Source organism: Grampus griseus, assembly GCF_964374135.1.
Source record: "Grampus griseus genome assembly, chromosome: 4".
NCBI classification, from domain to species: domain Eukaryota; kingdom Metazoa; phylum Chordata; class Mammalia; order Artiodactyla; family Delphinidae; genus Grampus; species Grampus griseus.
The window spans coordinates 27,363,661-27,389,273 of NC_138997.1; positions in this window are offsets into that span (position 1 = coordinate 27,363,661).

Genomic DNA, 25,613 nt, shown 5'->3' on the forward strand with positions numbered 1-25,613 from the left:
ATAGAGACATGGATATATTTTTATTACATATTGGTGGAAAATGAGAATCCATATACACATATATTTATATGAAATTATATGTCTATCCATAATTGCACATGTCTGTGTGTTATAAGAATATGGGGAAAATGAAACAATATAATCGCTTTTAAAACATGGATAAGTTGGTGAGATGGTGATGGGGATTTGGAGATGTTGACTAGGAAGGTAAGTAAAACAAAAAAATGAGAGTGCACAAAAAATTCCCATTGTATGTTGATAGGACTATATTTACGCATTTATGTCAAAATATGTATACATGTATATATGTAAAAAGAAATGAAAAACTGGCATTTATTTATAAAAGTTACCAATAATTAAACCCATATTTATTTCACCTGATACATCATAAGTATTTTTTCTTATTTAGTAAATCTATTGCCATCATTGTCAGGTTATACAATTACATATTTTTTCTTTTATTTGTAGACAGTTTTTGGTATCTCTATAGTCTTTATGTTCTTACCTTTAAATTGCTTCATATTTCCTTCCAGATAATATATCATATTTACTCATTTTCTGAATGCTGAATCATTCATATTTTAAAAATCAGGATTATATTAACATTCTTGCCATAACCATTTTTGTCCATATAATATTTTTGTCTTAAAAAATTATTTCGTTAGTTTAAATTCCTGGGAATGTGGTTATTGGGTCAAAGGTTATGAGCATTTTTATGACTCTTGGAACATGCTGACAGATTTTATCCTCAAAGAAGGAAAAAATGGATACTAATACCAGAAATTCAAATTTTTCAAAATTTTCCCTTTTAAAATTTTTAACTCAATAGATGTGAAAGTCCTACTTTGTTGCTTTAGAGATAAAGATTGATTTCTTTCAATGTTGAGATAATCTTATAATTCTATTTTTGTTGATGCCTTTGAACTACATTTCACACTGGGCTTTGGTATTGCTCTTTATAAATTGACATTTAAAATGTATTTTACTATTTTGAGAGCATATGGAAATTTTATGAGTAATAAAAGCATTTGATTTGTGTGAATGGAGTCTTGCCTGGACACTCAGAGTTATGGACCTAATCAGGACACTGGACATTGAAAGGGAGAAGGGAAATATGCAAGAGAGATGGCATATGCAATAGTTGAGTAGCTGTGTTTGAAGACGATTATTACGGAATGCATTGCCCTTTGCTTATCTAGTGTTCAACAATCCTGTAGGACTCAGTTTAAATGTTGCTTCTCCAAGGAGGCTGCCTAGATATTTCTACACTTAAACTTCCATGCTTACGTAGCACCTAGGAATATCCCTGTTATCTTCATTCAACATCCTGTTTTATAACATTTGGGTTACTTGTTTGTCTCCTCACAGAACTTTAGAGCTGTGAAGACTGAAACCATCACCTAGGGTAGCTAGCATGTAGTAGGCAGTCAAAAAATAATGAATGAAGCAATTTATCTCAGACAGGAGTGTTTAGTATTGTTGATAATTAAGTCAGTTAGCAGGAATGAACATGCTTGTTCCTTTATCACCTAAGAAAAGTATAAATCTGGGAGGAATCCAAGTGAAACACCCATGTAGACAGATAAATATATATATATGTTTTCAATGAGGGGGGTTTTATACCTTGCTATAATAGTCCATTCCAATGTGTAACCAGTGAAATAGTATGAGTGTCTGTTACAATTGACCACGTGATTCTACAGGAAAATTATATAAAGTAATTTATCATTTCATAAAGTGATATATGTGTTTAAGTAGTTTGTTTTCCATATTTTAATGGCTTTCAGGCTTATATCTACTATGACTCTATATCTGATATCCTGGGCCCTAACCAAAATATTATGAGTAGAATATTGTCACTAAGAGCACCTAAACACATTTGACTCTATCATCACAGAAGGGATACTGACTGTTTACACATAGGACCTGTAACAAAAACAATAGTAAGAGCTAACATTTATATTGTATATACATACATTATATGCCAGGCATTGTTCTAAATGCTTTACTTTTAAATGCATTTAGTTTTCACAAAACCCTAAGAGGTATTATATGTTGGCACTCCAAGATACGCTGGTGTGAACCTAGTTCAGCAAGGATACCCAGCCACATGGAGCTTAAGTGATTACAGTCACATAGTCAGTGTACCAGGAGGGCCAATGCTTGGTCTCAGACTTCCTGAGTATTATGATTTAGATCTACTTTCCTTCTACTTTCCAGAAGTTTGTATTTTACTTTAAGTTTTAAACAAAAAAGGAAGAGCTAACATAATGTTGCAAACTTTTTTCTTATTCCAAGTAAGGGGATTAAAAAGCAGTATCTTTTCTTAGAAAACAGCAACAACCAAAAAAAAAAAAAAAAAAACAAGGAGCAAAACCAACAAAAAGCAATGAACAATAATAACAACAACAATAATGATCCTACGTAACATCTATTAATCATTTGCTATTAGCCAGATACTGTGCCAACTTTTCCATGGATTATCCTGTTAAATCCTCACACAATCTCACAAAGTAAGTATCATTATTTTCATTTTTGTCTTTATCCTTTCACAGGAGAAAGTATATTTTATTGAAAAAATAAATACAGAGGCCATGACTTTGGAATAAATCTTAGTGTTTTAAATTGAATAAAATTTAACTTTTTGAAAATGAATATTGTATGTTGTGTATATATATATATTTTTGGCTTGCTTGTTTGATTTTTGGTAAAATGTGAAACTAATCCATGGTATGATGATATAATAGTGGGTACCTGTCATTACACATGTGACCGAACCCATAGAGTATATAAGACCAAGAATAAACCCTAAAGTAAACTATAGATTCTGGGTGATTATGATGAGTCAATGTATGTTCATCAACAGTAACAAGTATACCACTCTGTAGAGGATATTGATAATGGGAGAGGTTATGCATGTGTGGGGACAGAGAATATATGGGAAATATCTATACCTTCCACGTAATTTTGCTGTGAACCTAAACCTGCTCTAAAAAAATTACAGTCTTAAAATACAAAACCAAACCAAAAATCTTTAGCCATGGACCAGTGTTTGCTAGTCTTGCCTGATACTATATTGCTCCCCTCCCAAAAAACAGAAAAATTTTAGCAGCTATTTGGAAAACTGAAGCAAAAGATGACTGCAGGTTCCAGAAGAAGAAATGTTCACTTGACATCCTGAAATACAATTTAAAGCCTTGCTGTATAGTTAAGATATTCTGGGTATAGCAGCAGCCAAAAGACCCACTTGGCAGTGAGTAAATCCATGTAGCTCTTTTAGAGCAAAGACATCAGTAACCCATTGAGCAAAGAGACAGAGTCATGAGAAATGATTTGTTCTAAAATGGTATCTAGAGCTACAAAAATAGGACAGTCCTCCCATGCATCTGCCCATGTGGCAAGACTGTTAGTCTCCCTCTGAGATTTTTAACCTTATCCATATATATGGCAAACAACTCCATTAGTAGAGTTATCTGTGAATGCAAACTACAACAATACATTATATATGTGCACTAACATATTTGCTGAATTTTAAAGCACGCAGCAATATGAGAGTTGGAGTGAGGCTGTTGTTTATAACGTATATCATGAAATGAAGAACAGATGATCTAAGAATGAACATTTGTTGGAATGATCTCTCTGGGCTTAAATATTTATTTTACTTCCTCCACTCCCTCCCTTTTTGACAAAGTACTATGTTTTCCAAAATCTACAATATGAAACCATGGAAGGTTTATGATAAAATCACCTCACACTGCTACCATAAATTACCTCCTACATAGTCTCTTTTTCTGCAATGTGCAGTTAATCAAGGAAGTAACTTATTCATTCTAATTAAAAAGCTGGTTCTCAGAGTTTTAGGTGTGAGAGGGGGTTCTTGATTTCTGGGGAAAGAAATACATGGTTGCCCTATAATATGTACTGTACTTTCACTTCCATCTTCAGGGTTTTGTATATGATCTCAAGGAAGGGACACCCTTTTCCTATTCTTCAGGGCAAGCGGGAATCCATCACTGTAAAAGTTCAAGGTTTGGAAGACAGTCTTGAAGGAAACGATGTCTTGATAGGTAGTTTACACAGTAGATATTTGGGAGACACACAAGGGTTGATGAAGATCAAAATGTAGAGCTCATTAGAGAGGATGAAGGTTTATTTTCTCTGATAACTCCTGCAGGGTGTGGTGAGAATCTCACTGCTTATTTCCTAGGTTTTTTACTTGTTCTGATAAATTATTTCACCCAAAGCTTATTTATCCTTGTGGTGCAATGACTCATCTGTTTATTCATTCATTGACCATTCATCCTTCTATCCATCCATCCATCCATCCAACCATCTCCTAACCAACTAATACATCAATACATATGTATTGAGCAACTGCCATATACAGGGTAAGTCTTGAAAATTCAAAAATGAATGAAACGATGATCTCTGCCTTTGAAAAACTCCCAGGTCAGTATAGTCACGCAATAACATTTGCTTCACTCCTTGAATTATTTTTCTAAAACTGGATAACATCAAGACTCTTCAAGGGATCTACCTTGCTATCAGAATAAATCTAATCAGTGTGCAACTTGCGATCTTTTCTGAATTCATCCTTAATTACTCTTGTAGCCTCACTGTGCACCACGTTCCTTCTCAAGGCCCACACTTTGGCCCAGGCACCTACTTTCTGCTCCTTATACTTCTGGTCCTTGTACTTTCCTGTCTCCTTAACTTTATTCACGTTGTTCCATTAGTCCTGAATGGGATTTTTCCAATTCCAGGGTGCAGCTCAAATTCTTCCTCCTTCAGGAAATTATTCTACTTTTTACAATCCAACATTATATCGTACTTCTACTGAGGGTACTGTTCCTTGAGCACAGCATGTTCTCCTGTGTGTGCAATCCTTTGCACAAATTTTCTTTTCCTGAATGGCATCCATTTCCCTTTTCTACCTGTTAACCTTCTGACCTTCTTTCAGGTTCCAATTTTGATGTTACCTCCTTCAAAAAATCTTCTTGGTCCCTAAAGATTGGGTCAGGTGTCTCCTATGTGTTCCCATAGTGTCTCGTATTTCCCCTAGCAAAGCACAGTAGGTACCTTGTCATGTTGACATGCAATAGGTACCAGCAATAGGTATTCAGTGAATGTTTGTTTAGTTGAGAATATTGAGTTGAGGCACCACAATTTCCCTCAGGTAATGTACAAGCTGGAAATTGACAGTAATGTTTTACCACGTGGCCAAACATCATGTGAGAACTGGAGGGAAGCAGGTGAGCATTGAGACTAAATATTCCCACCCCAATATGCATACACTAAAGTTTCTTATACAACTTGATATGAAGCGTAGTTTTCATAGGGTAAGAATAACAATTCTCTGTCTAAAATACTGTAGGTATGAATTCAAATAGCCAATCACTAAGAGCTGTAAAACTGATTACGTGCAGGCGGTTCTTCTTTGATTTCATTTGTTCTTGAGGAGTGGGTGTCTTTCCTTGCATCTCAAGAAATCATTAAAGTCTAGGTTAATCAACAGAATTCTTCCTTAGTAGCTGTGCAAACAGTGAGCGTGGCCCTGGGGACAGGGTCATTTCTACAGTGTATTCAGGTTCTAGAAGTTACTGTTAAAGGAACCCAAGAGAGCCAACATCAGCAGGTCAGGCTCTCTCTGGAAGTCTCCTGTTGTGGAGATCTGTACAGGGTATATCTGATTCACAAACCAGAATAAACAAACCTGGGGGTTCTTCATAATTTGTGTACATGTGGGGGAGGGGGTATTATTACTACTCTCAGGATGTGGTAATTAGGGTCACATTAGATTTGGTTCATTGGATTTTAAAGGTAATGCAACCAAATTTTATAATCACAGTTTGGGGAAGATTGGGGGCTTCTGAGTTGTATATCATTAATTAAGCCATACCAATTTCCCCCCTTCTTTTCCAAATAATCCATACTTTTCACATTTAAAAAGTGAGCTCATATAAACCTATGGAGCATAGGACCTTAACAAATTACAGGTTGATTTCTCTGTCTCCAATCAGGTCTTCACTGTAGGAATTGTTTGTTTGACTCTTAAAAATCTTCAAAGGGAAAGATTCCATAACTTCTTTTCGTAACTAGTTCTTTTGTCTTCCTTGAAGTAATTTCGTTTACTTGTGTAATCATCCTTCCTACAGCAGTTTAAAATCCTGTTTTCTTTTTGTGGTCTTGACTTCAAATGACAGCATTCCTTAGTGTGCTAGGATAAATGAAGCAAACTTTCAATTATCTGTGCTAATGGGGTGGGCAACTGAGGAAGAGCACAAATAAATGAAATTTAGCATAGTCTCCAAACCTCATTTTGGCTATTAGTTTTGACATTTTCTCCAACTAAAGTTTCGAAGGGTCTACTAAAAAGCAACACGCTTATTTGAATTTCATGCCTTTTCTTTTCCATTTGCTTATTCTCTGGTGGAGGTGATAATGATCACTGAGATCCCCAAAAGAGAGGGAGACAGTGGGAGATAGAGGAGTCAGGGATGTGGATAAATTGGAGGCTACATTCATGCATTTGTATAAGCTTTAGGTTTCTGGCTTACCAATCTGCTTTCTCCAATTGCTCTATAACTTCATTTAGCATTGTAAGTCATGAAATCATTGTGCATGCATGTCATTTTGGATGGGAAAAATGTGCACTTGAACAATATTCTGCATTGAGCATTGGTAATGTATCCAGCCTGAGCTCAAAATCCATGAACTACATAACAATTAGGTGCTACTAAGGAAACTGAACTTGGCATTTGGTAAAAATGGGACAATAAAATAATAATTGCTCCTTAGTAATTAAAAATGCAGCCAATTAAAGGCATGTACATTTCCATAAATGGAAGAACCTTACATTTTGCATTTCCTGACTGATAGGATTAAACTTCCAAAGAAAGTGTGAATTAATGCAAATGTTAACATGGCATCTCCTAAATCCTTTTCTACTTTTACCACCATGAACAGAATATAGAAAAGCAAAAATACATAATGAGAGGCCAGTCTCTGCTTGTTTTGTCATTTATCCAAGAAATACCAAGCATGCTTAGAAACTGTGGAGGGAAAGGGGGGGGAGGGATAAATTGGGAGATTGGGATTGACATATACACACTACTATATATAAAATAGATAGCTAATAGGGCCTACTGTATAGCACAGGGAACCCTATTCAATACTCTGTAATGACCTGTATGAGAAAGAATCTAAAAGAGAGTGGGTGTATGTATATGTGTAACTGAATCACTTTGCTGTACACCTGAAACTAACACAACATTGTAAATCAACTACACTCCAATTAAAAAAGAAAAAGAAACTGTGGAAAATTTAGCAAGATTTCAGGTAGCAAACATCTACAGAGATTATATCCATATCATCTATACGTATATATCTATATCATCGATATCTAGATCTATATAGTGAGACGTAATTTCATATGGCATATCCATGTAGTTCAGAATCCCCGATAGGAAACTCCTGACTGGCTTTCTCTTTTCAGAGGCTGTCATACTTAGTGGTCCCATTCCTTAAGTGAGAGCTTCCTCTTTACTATGTACAGCAGCTTTTTTAGGATGGCTGCCTGGTTGTCCTACGTCCCCAGCAAAGTGTTTGTTTCCTTCTTTGTTCCTCTGCTTGTTCCCTTTCTAGTGGGATCTGGGTTCTATGATGGCAGTCCATTTTCTTTAGACATCTCTTCTTTCCAACTGGACCCCTCACTCATCGCCCTGGGCTGGGGAAGTGCAGGTCTCGACAGGGCTGCCTTTGCATGCCTGTGACCCTGTAAGGTCAGGCATGTTGCAAAAAATATCATCCCAATTGAACTTTGAACCCCACGATGCTAGGTTTATGGATACAACTATGGCTGTGTCGACTGTAAACTACTTAGGACATTAGAACACTGCAGTCTGGATTGATGCTTATTTGCCAGATTTTCCATGGAGATGGGTATAAGAAATAGCATGCTAGAAGATTTCTACTTTTCTCTGCTTTATATGTTTGACATTGCTTAATAAACATTCCTGTGTATTTCTTCTCATCTTTACCTGCTCATTTATTGAATATCTCACTGACATTAAATATTTTATAACCAACAATTGCAAAAGCTTATGCTTATTTTTATGAAGATTCATTTAAGATACAATTTCCAGAAGTGTTTTGCATTGTAAAAGCTGGAGTCATCTGTCAAAAATAAATGCCTACCTACTCAACCAAAGATACAGAAAAACAGTGTTTGAAAAATGAGTTTCCATAGAACACAAGTTACAATGACCCATAAAACACAGTTCTTTGCATGCTGTCACATGCAAAGTCTTCATTCAGTTTCAAATGACTTGTGAATAGTTTCTGCAGCTCATCCTCTCCTGACAATAAATGTATTTAAATTTTTATTTCTCACTGTTGAAAAATCACTTGCGAAATTCAAGGTTTTATGGTTCAGCCATGTTGGGAGGACTCACTGCTAAAAGTAATCATAGTTCAGGCCTGGTGGTTCCTGGTTTCACTCCTTTGTAAGGTGCTGAGGGGCGTGTACCCACCAGAGTTCCCAAGCTTACAGCCAATCAGAGCAGGACCTCTGGTTGCGCTCTCCTCTTAAGATGCCAACTTGTGGTCAGAGATGACTCAGTCTAGGTGATGAGAGGTGGGGAAGGGCAGCCTGGAACCTCAAGGTTCAACTCCCATCTTCTTTTTCACTGACACAACACTGCATTTTATGGTTTGTTTTTAAATCTCATGATTGACTTCAGAGGAAGTCTTTTGTCAGTGTCCAGAAGGTTTTTTGAGTTTTGAAAATTATATTGTTTTAATTTTTTAAAATCTGAGCAAGCCATTTTCAACATCTCAGGAGCATTTCTAACTTGTTACCATAGCATAGTCCTCTGTGCTTTAGAGCCCACGTTCCCTGATTTCCTCTCTCAGAGTATTCCCAAGGCGGTTTTGTGAGCTTCACAAACTCATTCTGGTTATTTCCTATGTGGACTGTTAGGGGAACCTATTTGGTTTCACCAAACTCTTTTTCTCAGGGCTTCCCATCCAAAGAAGGCTTGTCCCAGGTTGGGTTCTCCAGAAGTGGATGTTGAGTCAGAGATTGGAGTGAAGGATGTATATGAGGGGTCGACACCTGTGGAAGGAAGTAGGTTTGGCAGAGGGCGAAGTTGAATTGAAATGCTGGCCAGACATCCCATGGGAGCTCTGAAAGTTTCTATATTCCATCAGCGTTGTCCCTCAGGGAGCTGACATGGCCAAGCCTTTATATCATTGCTGCAATCAGTCCTTGGGTGTGGTCCACCCCTGGAAGGGCATGGCCTTGGTTAAGGAGGGTCTCTGCCACTGCGGCAAACCTTGAAGAAGCTGGCAACTAGGGGTCCTTTGCTGATAGCATTCCCAGCAGCTGGGACAACAGTTTCTCTCTTGAAGGGGATTTGGGCATCACATCTCCATGTCCACTGCAAGTCTTTTTGCTACTCTGGGTCTCAGGACATGCCACAAGTATTTCACACTTCCTCTAGGTAGATATGTGAACAGGAATAATGGGCCCAATTATTCCTTTTTTTTTTGGTGGGGGGAAGCAGGAGGGGGCTCTCTTGTGCCTTGCAAGATATTTAGCAGCATCCTTGGTTTCCATCCACTAGATGCCAGTAGCAGTCACCCCCTTCCTCAAGTTGTGACAACTCAAAATGTCTCCAGATATTGGCAGATGTCCCTTGGGGACAAAATTGTTCCTGGTTGAGAACCACTGTGTTACATGGGCAAAAAGAAAAAGTATAGTTTTGATTTCACAATTTAAATCAGCTGATACACTTAAGCAGAAAGAAGAAAAAACATCTTTTGATAATATGAAGAAACGTTCATTCATAATTATTGTGCCAAAAGAATGATTGTTAAAGTAGTGAGGGAAAAAAGAAATCTGTGCTTCAGGGTAGAGATTACTAGGCATTAAATAACTTTGCATGTGAATAGAATGCTAAGGTTTTCTTTTTTTCCAAGTGTTCTGTAAATTTGCTAGGGTACTTTTTTCTCCTTTTTTTCTCTTTTACTTAAAGACGTGAGATTACAGATTTCACCTTTTCCCTTGCTTCTCCAATCTGGCTTTGGTACATCATGTCACCTGGGGATGTTGTAATCTGGGTGAGGTTATTGGGTGGAGGTGGTTTCTAACTAAATAGTTTGGTTAGTTGTAACTGAAGGTAAAAGAGAAAAAGAAAACTCAAGAAATTGAAATAAGACATTTTTATTTCTTGCTTTTTCCTCATCTCCAGATGTGGATGACTTCAATTTATGCCATTTTAACATCATTTTAATGATTGATCTAAAACTGATGTTGATTTCTTATAGATTTTTCAAGGTTGCTCCAGGAGAGCCGTTGATATTTTCTCCTTGTCAAGTGTAGAAGAATGAAGCATGAGAAAACAGGGACTTTGACACAACATAACGCTGGACATAAAGTTTCTGTGAAAGTTTTCTTCAAGACTGCTGAGGAACAGATGATTAACAGGACAGAATGTTTTAGGTATGTTTCAAATAATGGCATGAACTTGATCGTGAGATATTCTTCCAAAAGGGAAGGCACAAGATTTCCTCTGAATGGAAAATTCATATTTGAAATGTCTGCGTGAAATATATAAGCTACAATATTTCCATTTCGAAGCAAGGGAAAGATTGAGGAGAAGGAAAAATGAGTTAAGTAAAATAACTACAAAGAATTTTGATTTGGTAGAGAAAAAATAGATTGTAATTTTAGAAAACGTATAAACAGATTAGTGGTGAATTCTGAAACCTTATGTATGTATAAATATTTAAAATTGCTTTTCAATGTGTCCCTTTACAATTGTTGGCAGGTACTTCTCTCCATTAGTGATTTGTGATTCTCAGAATTATCAAATCACATTAAATCGACAGGTTTTATGAATTGTGTTCAGTGCCATGGATGTAAGACTAACACAAAACACCTGCTCAAATTCTTGAGCCTAAAGTACTGCCAGAGTAGTGATTGTTCAAGAGATTCGAAGCTTATAACAAATCTCTTTGAAGTGTTCTCTGAGAATGCACTGTAAGATCGCTCTGTACGTTTTTGACTCATTTCACTCATTTTGCCCACCTCGCAACTCTCCTCACCTCTGGCAACCACCAATATATTCTCTGTGTAGATGAGTTTGTTTTCTTTTTCCTTTTTTTTAGATTCCACGTATAAGTGAGATCATATGGTATTTGTCTTTCTCTGACTTATTTCACTTAGCGTAATACCCTAGAGGTCCATCCATGGCAAATAGCCAGATTTCATTATTTTTATGGCTGAATAATATTCCATTGTGTGTGTGTGTGTGTGTGTGTGTGTACTATATATATCTCACAATTTATCTATTGCTCTGTCCATGGGCACTGAGGTTGTTTCCATATCTTGGCTTTTATAAACAATGCTGCAATGCACATGTGTATGCCTGAATCTTTTCAAGTTAGTATTTTCATTTTCTTCAGATAAATACTCAGAATTGGAATTGTTGGATGGTGTAGTGGTTCTACTTTTAATTTTTTGAGGAACCTCCATACTGTTTTCCACAGGAGCTGCACCAGTTTGCATTCCCACCAACATTGCACAGGGCTCTCTTTCTCCACATCCTCAACCACATTTGTTACTTCTTGTCTTTTTGATGATCGCCATTCTAACAAGTGTGAGGTGACATGCACAGCATGGTGACTGTAGTAAATAATGCTGTATTGCATATTTGAAAGTTGCTAAGAGATTAAAGCTTGAGAGTTCTCATCACAAGAAAAAAAATCTATAACTGTGAATGACGACATGTTAACTAGACTTACTGTGGTGACCATTTTGCAATATATACAGATATCAAGTCATTATTTTGTACACCTGAAGTGAACATGTTGTATGTCAATTATAACTTAATTTAAAAATAATTTAAAAATCACTCTGAATATCAAAACGTTTTCATTGCTTCAATGTGACCCTGTTTGTTATAGCTGAAACAGTACGAGTCACATACGTTCTTATTCATGGAGAAAGCAGGCAGCTGCCCATAGAGTCTGACTGGATTGGCCCAGAAAAAAGAATCCAGCCTACACATCTCCCCAGGCAGGGAACAACATGTCCCAGTGCTTCACAATGCTTTGCTGGACATGCTTTTATGGGGGGATTAGTTTGTGTCCCAGCGTGGTGGCCATACCCCTTGCAAAGTTACTACAAACACTGCTTGCTTAGTTACTGTTATGTAAGAGTTTGATAATCTTTTTTAGATTAGAAAGGTCCATGGTCTGATAGAAAGGTTGGTACTCCACAGAGATTTATGTAAAATTAGAACATTATTGACTTAGAGCAATAAACATAAGTTCTGCCCTCTCCCTGGATGGCTTGGTAAGGATAGGAATCTGAGCAAGAGGAATTGGTTGTATGATCCAATCAACCAGTAACCTCCAACCACGATGGCCTGATTCTGCCGTGCTGGTCCCCTTCTCGGGACAGCGCTGGTGACATTCCTCAGCTCTTTTCCAACAGAAGCCTTGTAGACCGAGACACTGAAAGCACATTTGGACCTGGTGAAAACTTTTTTTAAATAGGCTTCCCATGGGCTTCCCTGGTGGCGCAGTGGTTGAGAATCCGCCTGCCGAGGCAGGGGACACGGGTTTATGCCCGGGTCTGCGAAGATCCCACATGCCGCGGAGCGGCTGCGCCCGTGAGCCATGGACGCTGAGCCTGCGCGTCCGGAGCCTGTGCTCCACAACGGGAGAGGCCACAACAGTGAAAGGCCCGCGTACCAAAAAAAAAAAAAAAAAAAAAAAAAAAAAAAAATGTGCTTCCCAGTGAGGAAAATATGTTTTGTAAGATATTTGTAACAATATTTACAAATATTTACAAATCTTGTATTAATAACATTGCCAGATGTCATTCCACTTTTTCTTTGGAATATGCTTTCTTAAAATATCCAGGTTATGTTGATTATATTTTGATTATATTTTGAGTTCCTCCGAACCTCTTCAGTCTCCTGCACTGTGTCATCCTTAAGGTCGTTCTATTTTAACATTTTCTTTAACATTTATTTTAATGTATAAAAAAGCACACATATTCTAAATGTTTTTCTCAGTGAGTTTTCACAAACTGAAAACACCCAATGGAAACAGCACTGGATCAAGAACATAATTTTTTCAATACCTAGGAAAACCCCTTACCCTCCCTCTTGCCCCCTTCCAATCTCTAACTATTCACCTAAGGGTAAACACTACTCTGACTTCTGTAGCATAGAATAGGTATGTTGAGGCCAGGATAGTTTGCTTCATCGGAATTTTGTTTCTAGGTTGTGGTGCTGATTTCAACCCTGCTGTTGCCCCACATCCTGCATGTAGGTAGGACACTACCTGAGGAAAGTCCACGTAAACTGAACTGCTCCAACAGTGTGATGTGCTCTGGGCAACGATACAGGTAGAGGTAGCACAGTGTGATGTGCTCTGGGCAATGATACATGGGAGGAAATGGGCATCATGGGAGAAGGACCTAGAAAAAGTGAGATGGGCAGAGGTCAAAGAAAAAGTCCATGTCCTCACATCTGTGCTTAGGAAAAGTTCTAGGGAACAGAGTTCTCATTTCTCTTTGCAACTTTCCTCTTGAGACCTCTGTATGGCTCTCATTGTTGACTTTGCCATTTGTGCTTGTAGAAAAAGATCAAGTGTTCTTTTAGTACAATATCACTTGGTAAGTATTAAAGACAAAAATACTGAGATTTGTAAGAACATTGTGCTTACACGAGTATTTTATTTTAGTGCATTTCCAGGGAATGTCTTTCTCAGGGCTGGATAGGACCCATATTTTCGATTCACCAGCAGAATATTAGTTACTAACAAGAGGTACAAAGATCAGTCAAAGTATAGGATTGCATCATTAGTGAGAGGGTGGAGGGTGAGTAGAAACTGATTGCTTCAGATGTGGTTTCTCAGTGAGCAGTAAGAACTACTGAGGGAAAAAAACAAAACAAACAAAACTTCCAGAAACACTCATCAGCTCTCACCTGCTAAGGGCTGAGGTAGTTCTTTTATTTCTTTCTTTCCCTCTTTAAGGAACACCAGGCGTGAGTGCCCTTCACTAAATATGGGAGTAGGAAGTAACAGTGTGACTTATCCAACTTCAGCATAGGCTGAGAGAGCTGAGAGCAGCACCTTTTCTTAACCCCAGCATGATTCTTGGAAGGGCCACATCCTAGAAGAGCATGGCTCAAGGAATCTTCTCAATAGCTCCGGACACTTCCCCTCTCTTCTATTTGAAACAGACCTCACCCTTCCAAATGCAACAATGTTTCAGCTGTTAGAACATGTGACTTATTAAGGCAACTTAAGGGAGTTCTTTTCTCTTCTGTCTGATCTACTTTTATATGGTTCCCTGCGTTCTTCCCAGGAAAGCTAGGGCTTGGACTGGAGCCAGGAGAGATGCAGAGCTAGGCAAGGCTGGAGACTCACTACTCCCTTTCCTCCACACATGCAAGAGAACAGCCATACCTGCCAGTTGGAAGGGGGTTTGTATATCCTGTGAAATCTTGGTAGTCAGTAGGCTGGGAATAAAAAACTCCTGTTAGGTCTGGGACTTCCCCTTCAGGTTCATTCTGAGCCCTGGGAATCTCACTGAGACCCACATAAAAATAATGTTCTGAAGTCCATCCATATTTACAGCTTGCTTTCTTCTCTAGTCTCAGTTCTCTTTGCCTTCTCAATTTTGATCTCTATGTCATTTTTTCCCCATTTGTGTCCCTACTCAAGTTCCTCTCTTATGCCCAGTAGGTTTCTTTTGACTTCTGCTCTGACTCTCTTCACCTGGTATTCAATTTAGCTCCCACTTTGTGAAGCTGGGTCTACCAAGGTGAAACTCTGACGAATCGTTGTTTCTATGTCCTAGTTATTCCCAAGAGGGACAGCTCAAGCTGTGGTTTAGTGCAGGACTCTCCCTCTGCCTTTTCCACCCCTCCTTGCCTCTTTCTTTTCCCATCTGTGCCAATTTATTCATTTATAATGAGAAATACAAATGACAAGTTTATTGCAGTGCTTGTTTTGTTAGATTGCCTTAATTTTTTCCCTGTAGGTGAAAGAAAACTTGCTTAGCAAACATGGAATCAGACATAGCGTAGTTGATTATTATTTGACTGTTTAAGCTATGCATCTCTGAAACAGGAAAGGACTTTCCACTTGGGTCATGTGCTTGTGCTTGGGAATGCTTCCGCCATGTTGGATGGTACTGCTGTTATGTGTGGTGGAGCTTGGGGACCCTCCTTTTCCAGGCCCCAAAGCAGGCAGTTTATGTGGCTAAAACTTTGGCTTTGAAAGTGCTTCTACTTTCTCAGCATCTCCTTCTTTTCTGCTTTCTTTTCCTGCTTTTTTAATGATGCATTTCTACACTTCTTTTTTCTTTTTCTTCCTATCTTTTGTTTCTTTCCCTGGAAAGAACTCTCTCTTGCTGCACATCCTCTGCCTTACTGTGCACTCCTGGCAGTGCACCTCCACCTCTGTCCTCCTGGTCTCTGCTTCTATTCATTTGCCACAGAAAACCAGATTATCATTGGTGACTACAGACAGATAGCCACAGAATCTATATTTCTTTACATTTCCTGGAAATAGGAAAGTGCAATCACCATTCATTCTTTTTTTTTTTGCGGTACGTGGGCCTCTCACTGTTGTGGCCTCTCCCGTTGCGGAGCACAGGCTCTGGACGCGCAGGCTCAGCGACCATGGCTCACGGGCCCAGCCGCTCCGCGGCATGTGGGATCCTACCGGACCAGGACACGAACCCGTGTCCTCTGCATTGGCAGGCGGACTCTCAACCACTGCGCCACCAGGGAAGCCCCATTCTTTAATTTTATTTTGTTGCAGAGCACAGGCTCCGGACACGCAGGCTCAGCGGCCATGGCTCACAGGCCTAGCCGCTCCGTGGCATGTGGGATCTTCCCGGACTGGCGCATGAACCCGTGTCCCCTGCATCGGCAGGCAGACTCTCAACCACTGCGCCACCAGGGAAGCCCACTATTCATTCTTAATTTCTCTAGCTTCAGCAATGTGGCAGGGACCAAGGTAGATCAAACTCTTTTGGACAACCTCAACTAATTGTCAGCCATGGTAGTGACCCATAAAAATACCACTGTGGGGCTTTTGATGCATTATTATTTTTAGTGAGTGTTATATAATAATGTTTACCTTAAAAATTTTATTGTTTATTTATCTTACCAAGGTTGGGGTGTGGTGGGAGAGGCACATCTTAGGATCTGTTCTTAATTAGTTTCTTTAGGACTTGCTCTTAGCAGCATTTTTCTGTGTTTTGTTTTTTCCTGAGTAAATGAGTAAGTAAGTGGGGGAGATCTCAAACTTGATGGGAAAATGAACCCAAGAAGAATTCAAGATGGGTAATGACATCATTCTTTTTTGCTTTTAGTGGTCCAATCCCACATGTTCATTAACTAAAATGAAGGTGCTATAAATGAATGAAAGGTAGACTATTTCTAAAAAAAACTTTGTCTTTTTTTAACAATGTGAATGAACTCCAATTAGCTGTTTACAACATGTTGCCAAGTAGTACTCCTACCAAAACTGTTTTAATGAACAACAAAGACTCATTTGTAAGTAGTCATTTTTTTCCCCCAATGACATTATGAAGGTATGTTTTTGGTTGGTTGATCATTTTCTCTGAAACCTGGCTTATATGGATTTACTCAGATCCTTGCTACTTATTCAAAGTATGTTTATGTATTGATAGCATAAGTATCAGCAGGGAGTTGATAGAAATGCAGACTCTCATGGCCCCATCCCAGAGCAACTGGGATGCTTTTAACAAGATCCCCAGGTGATCAGCTATCTCCCGCATGGTATAACGTTGATTGTTCTCAATTAATGTGTCGATTTTATCGCTATCAACTTCAACTGGTCTACCCAACCGTGGAGCATCGTCCAGCGAGAAATCTCCAGCACAAAACTTTGGAAACCACTTTTGACATGTTTGATCAGTCACAACACCTTCTCCATACACTGCACAAATCTCTTTTTGCATTTCAGTTGTGTTTTTACGTTGCTGGAAATAATAAAGCATAATATGTCAAAAATGTTGTTTTTCTTCCATCTTCAATATTAAAATGGCTACACAAAAATTCACCAACTTTGATTTTTTTTTAAATGCATGCTGATATGACAGCTGTCACATACAGTCTAATGCAATTGTTTCAAATGACAACTAAGTGCTACTAGAGCCATCTTATGGAAAGAACTGAATGAAAGTTTTGGCCAACCCAATATTAAATTTCACTTATATTTATAGACTAAATTTTACTGTTTTGATTTTAATTAAAATTGTATTATCTAATAACTTATTTCATGGGCTTGCATTATCTACTTTAGAGAAAAATATCTATTAAAAGCTGGAGTCATACCCAGATCCTCTTTCAGCCTATTTAGCATAGATGGGCTTTGTCTACAGGATTCTATTTGAGGCAGGTTTTGACATCTTGGCATTTCCTTTTCTCTGGAGTATTGTAGTCTTTCCTCTAATTGTGTATTGGACAATTTCCTCCAGCCCTCAGTAGCAATCTATATATCATGTTTATTCCCTGAATTAAGAACCTAGAGGGGTGGGATAGAGAGGGTGGGAGGGAGACGCAAGAGGGAGGAGATATGGGGATATATGTATATGTATAGTTGATTCACTTTGTTATAAAGCAGAAACTAACACACAATTGTAAAGCAATTATACTCCAATAAAGATGTTAAAAAAAAAAAAGAAGGAACTCCCAACAAACTTAGAGAAGTCTCCTGATATATGTTCAATGGACAATATTTGGAACCTACTTGATAAGGTACAAATTTCTTAAATACTCTAAAACACATTCAAAGGTAAGTTTCAGCTTTTGGTTCAAATAGGAGTGAATGTGCAGAGTATCAGGGCAAAACTCTACTTATCATGGTATACACTTTGCATTTCTTACATCTACTTTGTCTTTTATCTTTGTGCTTTAAACGACAGCTCTAAGTGGTCCAAACATGTGCAAGCCAAAAACTATAAGGCAAAATAAAAATAGTATAAGTCACATTTGCTTGATATCACTTTAAAAGGAAAATTTATTGATCAATCTGGGAATCCATATTTTCTCTTTAAACATGGATAATACTATAGCTATCTGGATGGCATCCTTTATCCTACTTATTTATAAATACTCCCTGAGGTACAAAAAAAAAAAAAAGTTAAGGATTGCCACTTTATTAAAGAAAGCACTTTTTAGACATTAATTTATTTGCAGATGAATCTCAGATTATTGTAAAACTAGAGTATAAGCTCTCTGAAGGCAGTATTTTTGTCTGTTTTTTCCACTGTTGTATCTTCTAGCACCTAGGACAGTGCTCCCGCAGGTGGTGTATGATAAATATACTTGCTGACAGAATGAATAAATGAATTAAAAGATTAAAAAGATGAAGAATGTAAAGACTCTTCAGATTTAAACAGTTTAGATTCATTTCTTATTGGTCGCATTTTGCCAAAAGTGTCTTTGAGCAATAAGAGTCTCCCTGGAGACAAGATCTTATCTAAAACAACTAAATAATGGAAGCCAGAGATAATTGTGATTCTTAAAAGAACTATGTAGGAATAGTCCCAACAATATGCCAGTTTACCTACAGCTCATCTATTTCATGGCTTTTATCTATGATGGTATCACAGCTGAAGTGCTTTTCTCTTAAAGCACCTCCTTTTCCCATTCTTTGATCTGACCCCATCACTTGACTTCTGGTAACAAAACTGTTCAGAGGGATTTTCTTTCCACTTCACTCCCATCACCTTCCTGGCCTTGATATGGAGCCAATTTTTTCTTTTAACCTTGACTTTGAAGGCCTTCTCTCTACATGGTTGGCTGGAGGCATGGATCTCTGCTAAATTTATCTGATAGGCTCATAACCCCCAATTTATCTCCCTTTTCCTTATGGAAGAACATACTCTAGGTTGATGGTAGGGTAGGTAGACAGGTGGATAGGGAATGACTGAGTGCTATTTTCCCTTTTGGGCAAGTTTTGTGGTCAGAATTCACTTCTGTTCTCTCCCATTTCACCTCTATGTCCTATAAAAAGGCCTCCCAAGAAAGTTGGCCTTCCCACACACCTGGTGAGTTCTAAAGCTTTTCAGAAGGGCTCATTATTTTTAAAATGTATTTTATAATTCTAAAAGGAAAAGGAAACTGTTGTTTTCTACTTCGTTTTACTTCTAAAAATGTGATGAGCAATTCCACACATTTTGTGGACTGGCCTAGGAAACTTAATTTTTACTGGGACATACATTATATTAGAAAAACATGATTTGTTAATGAACTTTCACAAACTGGGAACTGTAATATACAGTAAAGTATGTTTATAATCTAAAATCATAAAAGTTTTTGAAAGAATTGGAACAAAGGATAACAATTCCTTAAGCCATTGTAAAAGCAACCAATTATTTATCCAACTGTTAGTAAAAACAATTTGTAGGCTTTATCATAAGAGGTACATTCACAAGCAAAGTATGTGGAACCAACACAGTAAGATGGCCAAGAGGTGTGGACTCTCTAGTCAGAATCTCGGTTCTGCTACTTACATGTTCTTTGAGATCAGCAGGTTAGCTTTCCTGTTGATGTCCCAGTTTTCTCATCTGTAATGAGACGTTAATATAAGTTATTTATAGAATTATTGTAAGGATTAAATAAAATACTACATGTAAAATGTAAGTGCAGTGATTATCATGCTTAAGTGTTGAATAATAGCAGTTCTAATTGTCTTATACATGGCAATACTTTATATGTTTATCCATTTGAAAATTCGGCTGCCTTTGAATGAATCTAAAAATTAACGTCATGTTAAGACATGTTGAGAGTTTTACATCATCTGCTCTGTGAAAACATGGTATGAGAGTGGGCTGATTAGCCTGAAAGGGAGCTTAGCCCACCCTAGCATCCACATCTCATGCAGTGTGCCCTCTTCTATTTGATGTCAGGTGCAAATGATGGCCCTGGAAAGGAAGCCAGGTGCTTATGTTGGCAATAGTATTGGCACATTTGAAGATGCACTGACAGGTTCCTTATGAGAGCTAAAGGTCTACTTGTTATATTTGTTACTCCTTAAAAATGTAGGTTGGTAATATCACTCTTATTTTGCAAATAAATAAAATTCAGGTTAAATAGTCCATAATGTATGGCTATACTACAACAGTGGTGAATCAAATATGACAACTCAAACATTTTTGTTCATGTTACAGAGGCAGATTCCAATGAGGACAGATAAGAGCTTCAAGGCACAGAACTAGGTGAGACATAATTCGGGAAAATATTGCTGTTTGAGCCAGGCATATAATAAGAGGGTGCAACCAAAAGAAGGAATCACACTGTTTTTTTTTAAACAGTGAGAATTTAACATAAAGAATTGTTAATTAATGAGTGAAGAATTGACAAGGCTAAAAAGACAACCTGAAGGTATCTCCAAGGTAACAAGGTTGATAGCAGGGAGCAGCTATCAACTGCGGGGCTGAGAGAAGCTGAGAACATAAAGGGAGGGGCTGGAGTTATTACAATTTAAAAGCTTGGAGGAGTGGGCTGGTGTTCGGATGATCAGAGGAGGGGCCCTGTGGACTGGGGATCTGAATTCCTAAAGAGAGGACACTGGCTACTGCTGGTGTCTCTGAGTGGGCATGATGAAGTTGGAGAAAACTGCAAACTGGATTTGACAAGCTGTTCCTGGGATTGACTGCCAGGGTGAAGAAGAGGCATTGCTGATTGGTGCTGTCAGGAAAAGAAAGCCCTCAGAGAGTGAACAGGAAGCAGTAGCCCCTTTCCCCTCCTCCAGCCCTGCAGTCTCCCTCTAACAGCCCTATTGGAAGTGTCTAACAGAGCCAGCCAGCAAAACAGAAATGCAACTCACAGAGTCCTTGTCTCAGCATCACAAGGTAGAGAATAGAAGGGTGGGTTTCAAGCTGAGACACCATAACATAATATCTAGCACAAAGAGGGTCTATAGGGTAGTGACTGAAGTTGGAGGAACAAGGCAGAATCGGCGGTTCCATGAGATCTGTCTGTCCTTCCTAGGGCAAATGGGGTACCACCAGATAGGACAGCCAGGATGACTACCTTGTGGGGGAAGCATGAAACAGTCTTGAGGACATGTCCCTGGAACTTAATGTTTTGGCTGCTGGTCTTATGGCAGGAATGCCACAGCCTGCTAAGTGTTAAGCTGAAGCTGTTGCAATTACTGTTGTCCTTGTCAAAATGACTCAGAAACTGAGGAGGGTCTGAGGCTGTAAGTGAGGGTCATCAGTGACTACTGTGGTGGTGAAGGAGCCAAGGCGGGGAAAGGGGGCTGAGAACCCAAGTTGGTGCTTATAATATTCCATAGAGACAGAAGCCAATACTTCCAGAGGCAGACAGGGAATTCTTGTCTTAGTTTGCAGCAAGTGAGTTGTGAGAGAGAGAGAGAGAATGGGAAAGAGGGCTTTTTAGTACTGTGTATATTGACTAAGAGGGAGTAAGCAGTCCTCAGGACACTGTAGAATTTGATGATGGAAAACTCCCACTCATTCAAATCTCCCAAGACCACTGGTCAATCAGAGAGTCCATGGTGAGGGATGATGTGGCCCTGGAGCAAGTTAGTTCTTCATTGCCTAGAGCTGGCGTTCCTGGAGCTCTACAATCTGACCCTCATTCACTTCTCTAGGGCTTCTCACTCCCATTCCTTGCCAACATTATAAATCACCTTGGAACACTGCAGATAATACTGGTGCTGGTTCCCTCCCAGCCCAATTAAATGAGATTATCTGGAGATGGGGCAGGGGCACTAGTATTTTTTCAAAGCTCCCCATGATATTCCAATGGCAGCCAAAGTTGTAAACCATGAGAATCCAATGCCCCAACTAATCTGGTCTATTTTTCAATTCAATTTAATTCAATTCAAAATTTTAGATATATACTGGGTACTTAGCAATATGCTTGGCACTGGAGATACAAATGAGAGAAGATAAATATCTTATGATTCAATAGGTGAGACCAAGACATACACATATATGATTTAACCTGGTAAATATTATTATATTATGGACAATTAGCTATTGAGAAGGATGGTAATTAATTCTACCTGGGGATGTCTGAAGAGAAAAGATGGGGAAAACCTCCCAGCACAAATGAAAATATGCATCTAGAGTGTAGAAGATTAGTCTACACTGAGTTGATTCTTGGAGGATGAATAGCCTTTTAACAAAGAGTCTGAAGCATGAGGGAGCATGCTATGTTCAGTCATGATGAGTAGTTCATACAACTAGAAAATTGATTGAATTGGGTGAAGCTAGAGATGAGACAGAAAAGGAACCACACTGTAAAGGTGTTTTTTTTTTTTTTTTTTTGGTACGCAGGCATCTCACTGTTGTGGCCTCTCCCGTTGCGGAGCACAGGCTCTGGACGCACAGGCTCAGCGGCCATGGCTCACGGGCCCAGCCGCTCAGCGGCATGTGGGATCTTCCCCGACCGGGGTACAAACCCGTGTCCCCTGCATCGGCAGGTGGACTCTCAACCAGTGCGCCACCAGGGAAGCCCTGTAAAGGGTTTTGAATTCCATGTCACTTGAACATCCATGAGAATCCAAGCACTAGGCTAGATTCTCAAGGTACAAAAATGAATAAAAGTCAGTACCTATTTTTAAGATGCTCTCAGTTATATGCATGAGTCAGATACAAAGTTGTGTAGGGAAGTAGTGCAGGCAGAGAGAACTACATGGACAAAAACACAGAGGCTCCTACCTTATCATGCCTGTGATTTCAGGACTGCTAAATGTGTGATAGGGATGGATGGAAATAAATCTTAAAAGGCAAACTGGGGCTTCCCTGGTGGCGCAGTGGTTGTGAGTCCGCCTGCCGATGCAGCGGACACGGGTTCGTGCCCCAGTCCGGGAAGATACCACATGCCGCGGAGCGGCTGGGACCGTGAGCCATGGCCGCTGAGCCTGCGTGTCTGGAGCCTGTGCTCCGCAATGGGAGAGGCCATAACAGTGAGAGGCCCACGTACCGCAAAAAAAAAAAGGCAAATTGAAATGAGATTGGAAGAGCATTGTGTACTGTATGAGTTTGGATTTTACGCTATAATTAACAAGGGATTATGAGGATTTTAAACCATATCTGATTTATAACTAATAATTTTGGCGGTATTATATAAATTTTGACCTGATAGAAAGGTGGAAAGAGAGACTGGAGAACAAAAGACCAGATAAGGACTATTAAAGTGGTCTAGGCAAGAGGTTTTCTGATCTAAGGCAGCTAGGTTTTGTCATTAATGGGTATTGTATTTTATGGGGCTTGGGAAGACAGGGAAGGAGAATTTTTTCCTTTGCATACTTTTTGGTGAGAGGAAAGAGGATACCTTGTGTCTGAGCTATCTGGGTTATCCAGGTGGAGCAGTGGACAAAAATATGCCTCTAGAGCTAGATTAATCTAGATTGGAAATGGCTACATGGTGCCAGCTGCTTGTAAGGGATAGATGATGACAAACAGCCAGACATGAACGGACTCTTGGGGAAAATCAACATGTAGAGACGAACAAAAGAATGGAGCAGAAGGAGACTAGGAAAATTAGGAGGAAATCAGGAGGGATGAATATTTCAGAGATCTAGAGTCTCTCTAGATATTAAGAAGATCATTTCAAGAGGAATGGATTAGGCAACAGTGTCAAATACTGAAAAGAAGTCAAAGAGGATACAAAACCTGAGAGAAAACCCCTCTAGACCAAATTCCATGGACACAGGGACCATAAATGTCTTTGATACATATTAGGTGCTTAACAATGTTTGTGGGAAAAATGAACGGATTTACCTTAAGGGCCATTACTGCTACTGTTCTCCAGTTTTCTCTTGCTTGTATATAAGATTATGTATATTTAAAAATATAACCCATATTAAATAGGAATATTTATCTGGTTTTCAAAGGAAGGAGACAGAAATAATCTAAAAGGAACATAACTATATTTTTCTAGTTAAAAATGGGCATTATTTTGCATGAAAAATATTTTCTCCTCATTTTCAAATGATATATTATGCATTAAACAATAGAAGATGAAATAGCACATATTTAATTTCCTATGTCATTAGAAGTATGTTCCTTTTGACCTTTACAAGTTAAATTCAAAAGTTAATTCAATTTTCTGACTAAAGACTATTAAGGTTCTGAAGCAAGGATTTAGGTTGGATTCAGAAAGATTTTAATGAGTTGGAAGTGAGTCAAAAAACATTCACTACTCATTTTCAGAACTGCTCCTACTTTATCATGACTTTCTCCCTAACGTTTTCATAGTTTGTCCTTTATCAAAATTAAATCCCATTAGCTGATCAACTACTATATTAATTTGAAGGTAGCCAAATGTCTTTCAAGGGGCCTAAAATAATAATTTATAGATTATTTAAAAAATATATCACTTGAAAGGAATTTGACTTAATTTTTTTCAGTAAAGAATCTTCAAAACTGCTGTAAACCTAAATATGATTTTTAAATCATATTTGTACTCTTATAATTTTCCGTGTGATATTCACATTCAATAGGATGATGTCTAGTTTTATATTCTCTTTGAAGGAGAGGCTTATGAAGGTATTTAATAGATTATGTGAAATTTTTGTTGGTTACTGTAAACTAATTCAGAAAAGATTCTGTTTTTGAACATTACATATACACGTATACTACCCATTATAGATTAGTAGGGAATGTAGATGGCATCATTTTAGTAGTGGTCTGAGCTACTGTCTTAGGTTAGTTTCTCCAGAAACAGGCTCAGAGAAGAGGATTTGTGGCTAAGTGATTTATTAAGGAGGTACTTCTAGGAGAAGCTAGCAAGAGAGTGGGAAGCCGGGCAGGGAAGGGGCCAGGCCAAGCAAGGGTGGAGTTTCAGACAATGTCTTTCTTGGCCTCAGCTTGAGCCCAAAGGAGAGCTCTGGAGCATTCGGTACACCTCTGAGTGCCTAACCCTGGGCAAAAAACTTGGACTGTCTAGTTTGGTGTCAGCTAGACATTTGCTAAGGTCTGTGGTGAGAGTGGGAGAAGACACGAAGGCAAGGGGAATACATTCCCAGAACTTTCTTCTACTTTATTTGGGCAAAGCAGTGCTTCCAGTAGCCTGAGGACAGGCCTTTGAGGAGAGTCTGGGACACTGGCCATTGGAATCAAAAGGAGTAGGTGTAGGGGATGAGGGTTAGGGAGGGGGTAAGAAATTGTAGAAGGGATATGAAGTAATCTCAGTGGAGCAAAAACAATATGTTTTATATAGTCAAAACCTAATTTGCCTGAAGATATTACAATTTCCAAATTCCTCTAATTTCACTTTAGTTCCTGATTCGAAAGTCCATACCAACAAGGTTTTGTGTAACTACTTATAGGGCACTTGTTGCTTGGTTGCTGAGTTAAAAATGTCCTCCTTTCTTTATAGACAAAACCAGGTAGAAATGCATTTAGAGACATACTAGCTGGCTAGAAGGAACTGTTCTTTATTGCTCCATTTTTATTTTGAGAGGCTCTTTTCCTGTCCTAACACAAACTTTTCTATGTGACATGCTTCCATAGTAGAAATAGGTACGTGATACACCAAGATAACTTCCATATCACATTTGACAAGTGA